This window comes from Tursiops truncatus, chromosome 11 (assembly GCF_011762595.2).
Source record: "Tursiops truncatus isolate mTurTru1 chromosome 11, mTurTru1.mat.Y, whole genome shotgun sequence".
Lineage (NCBI taxonomy): Eukaryota > Metazoa > Chordata > Mammalia > Artiodactyla > Delphinidae > Tursiops > Tursiops truncatus.
Window position 1 is genome coordinate 7,459,613 of NC_047044.1, and position 6,333 is coordinate 7,465,945.

The following is a 6,333-nucleotide window of genomic DNA, read 5'->3' on the forward strand; positions in this document are numbered from 1 at the left end:
GGAGAGCAGGCAGGGCGGGGCCGAGGCAGCTGGTGCCTCACAGCACCGCCTGGCACGGGAGGCCCCGCGAGGCTTTGCTGAGAGGACAAATCTGGAGGCTGGACCAGAGGTCACCGCCCAGGGATGTGTCTGCAGCGCCACCTGGTGGCGACAGTGGCGCTCCTGCCACACCAGCCCTGGTCCAGTCCTCCTGTCCCTGTGGGTTTGGCAGACAGTGCCAAGCACCAGGCAGGCCAGGCACTGCGAATGGGGCTGGGCTGAGAAGATCTGGGGGACAGCACTCCAGGCAGATGGAACGGCAAGTGCAAAGGCTCTGAGATGGGAAGGAGTTGGGCGTGACCCAGGCGGAGCAAAAGGGTCAAAGTGCCAGGGGTGGAGAGGGAGGGGAGTGGACCAGGTAGACAGCCAGGTCTCAAAGGGCTTTTTAGGCTGCGGTGACAAGTTTGGATTTGTTTCTGAGTGTGTTGGGAGCCACAGGATATGACGATGGTTATAGGCAGCTGTGAGGAGGACAGTCTGCAGGGTGAAAACAGGAGATCAGGAGGAGGCGGCCGTAACCCAGGCAGGACATGTGGCAGCTCGGACACCACGGGGTGGCCTTGGGGGTGGGAGGAAATGGCCGGATTCTAGAACTGACAGGAACTGTGGATGGATTGGATGCGGCTGTGAGATAAAGCAGGTGATCCAGGATGACCCCAAGGCTTTATTCTGAGCACCTGAGGAATGGTGGGGCCCCTCACTTTGAAGGGAAAACTGAGGAGGAGTAGCTATGGGGAGACCAGGAGCCTTTGGGCAGGTCAAGGTGGTGCTGGCAAGGGAGCAGGTGGAGGCACGAGTCTGGAGCCCAGGGGAGAGGATGGGGCTGTAGACACCTGTGGGAGTTGCCGGGGCATGGATGGCACTCCAGGCCTTGAACAGAGTGAAAGACCCGGGGAGCAGGGCACCTGCTGACCCTGGAGCCTCTGACATTTAGAGTTCGGGGAGACAGGAGGAGCAGCCACGGAGGGAGGTGAATCTGGAGCCAGGGAGAAAGGGTTTCTAGAAGGCAGGAGTGAGCAACTGTGCCAAACGCTGCTCAGAAGCAGAGAAAGACGAGCTTGAGATCCACCCAGGTTGATGTGGCAACACCAAGGCAGTCATCAGTGTGACCTTGAGAAGGTGGCTTCAGTGGAGGGTGGAAGTCTGAGGGGGGCTGTGAATGTAGGACTCACTCCTGTGGAGTTTCACGGTAAAGGGAGCAGAAGAATGGTGGTAGCCGGAGGGCAATGGGGGCTCAGGTTATTTAATTTTTAGGATGGAAGATTTTAGAGCATGTTTTGGGCTGACGGAACGATCTTGTGGAGAGGGAGGGGCTGATGACACGGGAGAGAGAATCTCAGGGGCAACGTCCTTCCCCAGGCAAGTGGGGATGGGATGGGTGCCCTTGGGAAGGGACTGGGTTACTGGGGGTGGGACACTTCATCCCTAGTAACAGGCAGGAAGGCTGAGAGGGAGGGCCCTGGAGTTGGGCTGCCTGGGTCCAAACCCTGGCTCAACCACTGACAAGATGTGAGATTAGAACAAGTCATTCCTGGGATTTCCCTGGTGGTCCAGTGGTTAAGGCTCCATGCTTCCAATGCAGGGGGCTTGGGTTCAATCCCTGGTTGGAGAACTAGATCCCACATGCTGTGCAGTGTGGCAAAAAAAAAAAAAAAAAAAGTCATTCCTTTTTTCTGAGCCTCAGCTTCCTCACCTGTAAAATACAGGTGGTGATAAGAGTAATAGCTGGCATCTACGGCTGCTTGCTCCATGTCAGGCACTATTCTAAGCATTTCACAAGCTTTAACTCATTGGATCTTCACCTCAAGTGTGAGGGAGGGAGGGGGCCTGGCTGGGTGGCCTGTAGAGGTGTGGGACCATGCAAGAGGAGCAGCTGGTTCCCGAGAGTGTTTGTGAAGCCTTCCTGGTGGAGATGACAGCTGACTGGGGCCTAGAGGGATGACTAGGAGTTTGTGAAGCAGAGAAGAGACTGAAGGGAAGGCTGGGCTTGCCCATGCCTGGGGTGTTCCCGAGTCTGAACCTCAGTACTGAGATCCACAAGTCCAGGGCTCTTGGGCAGATGGGGAAATTCAGGCCCAGAGCAAGAGAAGCCCAGCAAGTCTGGTGGGTTGGGCACTGGCTCCTGGCTCAGGACTCTGGCCCCAGCTTTTGGCACCTCCACTTGCTCTAGTCACACCCCTGCAGCCTTGGCAAGGCTCTAGGGTAGGCTCTTAGGGCGATTTGAGCTTGGTCTAGCAGCTTCTCAGAGGCCTGGGGTCGGGGGCATGGCCCAGCCTTGCCACAGAGCTGGGTCAAAGCAGTTCTGGACTCAGACCCCAGGAAAACAGCCATGCTCTTCAGCCCTGAGTGACCTGGCCCTGCTGGCTTCCAGCCCCTTCTGCTCGCCACCATCCCCAACCCCCTGGCCCACGGGGACTTGGAGTCAGCCTGGAATCTAGGTGGGAGCGGATGCCCCCTGCCCAGCTTGGAGACACCTGCAGCCTGGGAGCTGATGGAGGCTGAGCACCGTGCAGCCACTGCTCACAGTAAAAGGCCCCGCTCCACGGGGTCCCGGCATCAACCTGCTCGGTTGGGAGGGTTTGCTGAAGTGAGAAGCTGATGAGAGTGCAGGGAGCGCTGGCTGGGGGCTGGGGGCACCCACCTTCAAACCTGTCTCTGATTTCCTCTGCTGCTCAGCCCTATCTCTGGCTGGCAGCTTTCCCGGATTAGGTGCTGACGTCAGGAGCTGCCAGCTGGGCCAGTGTGGCACAGCCGCGGGGGGTGTATGGGGCTGTGTGGTAGTTGGGTACAGTCAAGGAAGGGGGCATGTGTCCAGCTTTGGCGATTTGTCCTCCAGGGAGGTGGGTGGGAGGGAGGACTGTGTCAGACGAGCTGCACTGTGTCAGGCACTTGCACGTTATCTGTGTAGCACATCCTTGCTGTACAGAGAGGGAAATAGCTCAGGGAGGTGGAGCCACTTGCCTGGGGCCACAGAGCTGCTCCAACCTTGGCTGCATCCCACACCATCCGGTGGACACCCCTGTACCCCTTGCCATGGCTGGCAGCTGCCAGGCCTCGAGGGCTCATCGCTGTGCAGCTCACTACCCTCTGCAGCATCGCCACAACACAGCTGCCACGTGGGGAGCACCCACCGTGTGCCAGGTGCCTGTGAGGCTGGTGCCCATTCTATAGACAAAAAACCGGAAACCCAGACAGGGGAAGTGACTCGCCCAAGATCACACCCCAAATGGGTGATGGAGGCAGATCTGATCCCAGGACTAACTCCAAGCCTGCGCTCTTACCTGCTACATGCTCGGCAGAGATCTCCCAGCTTTGACATAGTCCAAGCCCACAGCCCCTGTGCTTCCCGTGGCCACACAAATCTCTGCTGTGAGTGAGAGCATTTGTATGCAGAGCAGAAAACACAGTGGGTTACAACAGTTCATCTCCAGAGAGAAACCTCAAGTTCACAAATCTCAGAGAAGGGCCTCATAGGCCCAGTTGGGTCACATGTTCACTCTTTGACCAATCAACTGTGCCCAGGGCTAGGGTCAGCTAACCATGTAGCAGCCCCTGGAGACCACAAGGTGGCTCAGGGGTGGGGCAGGGCCTGCACAAGGCCTTTGCCTAAAGATTGGACCCCTGGGCCAAAGGTTCTGTTTGAGTTACATCTGCCTCCCCAGGCTTCTTGGCATCTTATTCCCAACCTCAGTAACAGGAGGCTGGGGTATCAGGGTTCCATGCACCCTGGGTCCTCTCGTAACTGCTTTCCTGTGCCCATTCCTTTTTGGCCAGCTGGTCTGGCCACGTCTGCCCGGGGAAACTGAGGTGTATGGATGGAGGTCAGAAGCTGCCTGAGGGGACTTCCCTGGTGGTCCAGTGGTAAAGAATCTGCCTTACAATGCAGGGGACATGGGTTTGATCTCTGGGTGGGGAACCAAGATCCCACATGCTGCAGGGCAACTAAGCCCACGTGCCACAACTACTGAGCTCGCGCGCCTCAGCTAGAGCCCACATGCCGCAAACTACAGAGCCCACGCGCTCTGGAACCCGTGCGCCACAACTAGAGAAGAGAAAACCCGCGCACCACAACGAAGAGCCCGCGTGCCTCAACGAAGATCCTGCGTGCTGCAACTAAGACCCGACGCAGCCATAAATAAATTTAAAAATCTTTAAAAAGAAAGAAAAAAAAAAAAAAAGAAAGCAGCTGCCTGAGGACTTGACTCTGTGCCCAACTTGTGTGGGAGCCTTGGGGGCAAGTCACATCCATTCATCCTCTGGTCTCAGCTTAAATGCCACCCACAAAGAGGTCTTCCCTGACCCCTCCAATATAAACGTTCTCTCCCAGATCCCCAATCTTCTCAGCCACATCACTCACCACAATCCATCGTTCTCTTATTTTTATCCGTGTAACGTTTGTCTTTCCAAGCAGATTGTGAAGTCTGGAGGCAGGGCTGACACAAAATAGACATGTAATAAATATTTGCTGAATGAAGTTTCTCTCACCTTTGGTTTCCCCATCTGTATGAGGGGGTAACAACATCCCTCCGTGAAGTTCAGATAAGATAGTGCCTCAAAGCACCCAACCCAGGCCTAGGAATGTGGTAGGCGCCCACGATGCTGGGAGCAGGGATAGAGGGGAGGCTGAGCTGGAAGGCTCTGTAAGCTGTCAGGAATGGAAAGATCCAAGGGTGCAGTTGGTGAAAAGATGGGGTGTGTGACACTGCCCCGAGCCCAAGGTCAAGAACCGTCTAGGAATTTGAATTTGAAAAGTTGAAACCCACCCTGGGTTTGAATTCTAGCCCTGCTGCTTTGGTTTGGGGCATATCACTTTGCTTTTCTGAGCTTCAATGTTTACTGTAAAATGGCCATTTAAAAAAGTCCACCTTGGGACTTCCCTGGTGGCGCAGTGGTTAAGAATCCGCCTGCCAATGCAGGGGACACGGGTTTGAGCCCTGGTCCGGGGAGATCCCACATGCCGCGGAGCAACTAAGCCCGTGCGCCCCAACTACTGAGCCTGCGCTCTAGAGCCACAACTACTGAGCCCGTGTGCTGCAACTACTGAAGCCCGCGTGCCTAGAGCCCGTGCTCCACAACAAGAAAAGCCACCGCAGTGAGAATCTGCAACTAGAGAAAGCCCGCGTGTAGCAATGAAGACCAAACACAGCCAAAAAACAAAAAAACTCCACCTTGCCAGCCCATCTCCAAACTCCAAATGCATGTTTTTCCCCTTAGAAACAAAATAGTTCCTGGTCCCTCAAACCACAGGAACCCTGAGCATTAACAACACGCAGCACGGGAAGCACGAGAGAACAGCCACAGTTGTCCACAGGCAGCTCTGGGCCTCACTGAGGAAGCAGGCAGCACCAGCTCCGCATATGCACACACAGAGTGAGCGGAAGCAGCGGGAAGGGGGTGGAATTTGCAGCAGGCTCTGCCGAGGGTGGGATACCCTATTCCATGCCCACCCCCGGAGCCTGGGCCCGTCCTGAGTAGGGGTCTTGGGGACGCCAATGCTGAGCGGATCAGCAAGACAGTTCTGGTGCTGAGCAAATAGCTGCACCCTTGTGTATAACCTTGTCCAAACTTCCCCGACCAGGGATCCCAGGGCTCGAACCCACACCCCCTGCAGTGGGAGCACGGAGTCTTAACCACTGGACTGCCGGGGAAGTCCATAAACTTGTCTTTTTTTTATATATATAAATTTATTTATTTTTGGCTGCGTGGGGTCTTTGTTGCTGTGTGCAAGCTCTCTCTAGTTTTGGCGAGCAGGGGCTATTCTTCATTGCGGTGCACGGCCTTCTCACTGCAGTGTCTTCTCTTGTTGCGAAGCACGGGCTCTAGGCACGTGGGCTTCAGTAGTTGTGGCATATGGGCTCAGCAGTTGCGGCTCGCGGGCTCCACAGTGCAGGCTCAGTAGTTGTGGCACACAGGCTTAGCTGCTCCGCAGCACGTGGGAACTCCCTGGACCAGGGCTCGAACCCGTGTCCCCTGCATTGGCAGGTGGATTCTTAACCACTGCGCCACCAGGGAAGCCCCGTAACCTTGTCTTAATTGTGATGGTCTCATGGCTGTAGACAAAATTTGGCAAAAGGAAAAAAGGAAAACCTCTAGAATCCCACCACCAGCCCCTTTTCCACGTTGCCACTGAGGGTTCCCTGTTTGCGGACACTTTTCATGAGCAGTTCCCTGTATTTCTACCAGCTGTGCAGCACTTTTATTTGTTCTAACTGCTTGGGGCCTGATACTTGTCCTTCCTGAGTAAACTGTGAGGTTAGGGAGCAGAAATTACTTCTAGTTGACAGACGAGGAAAC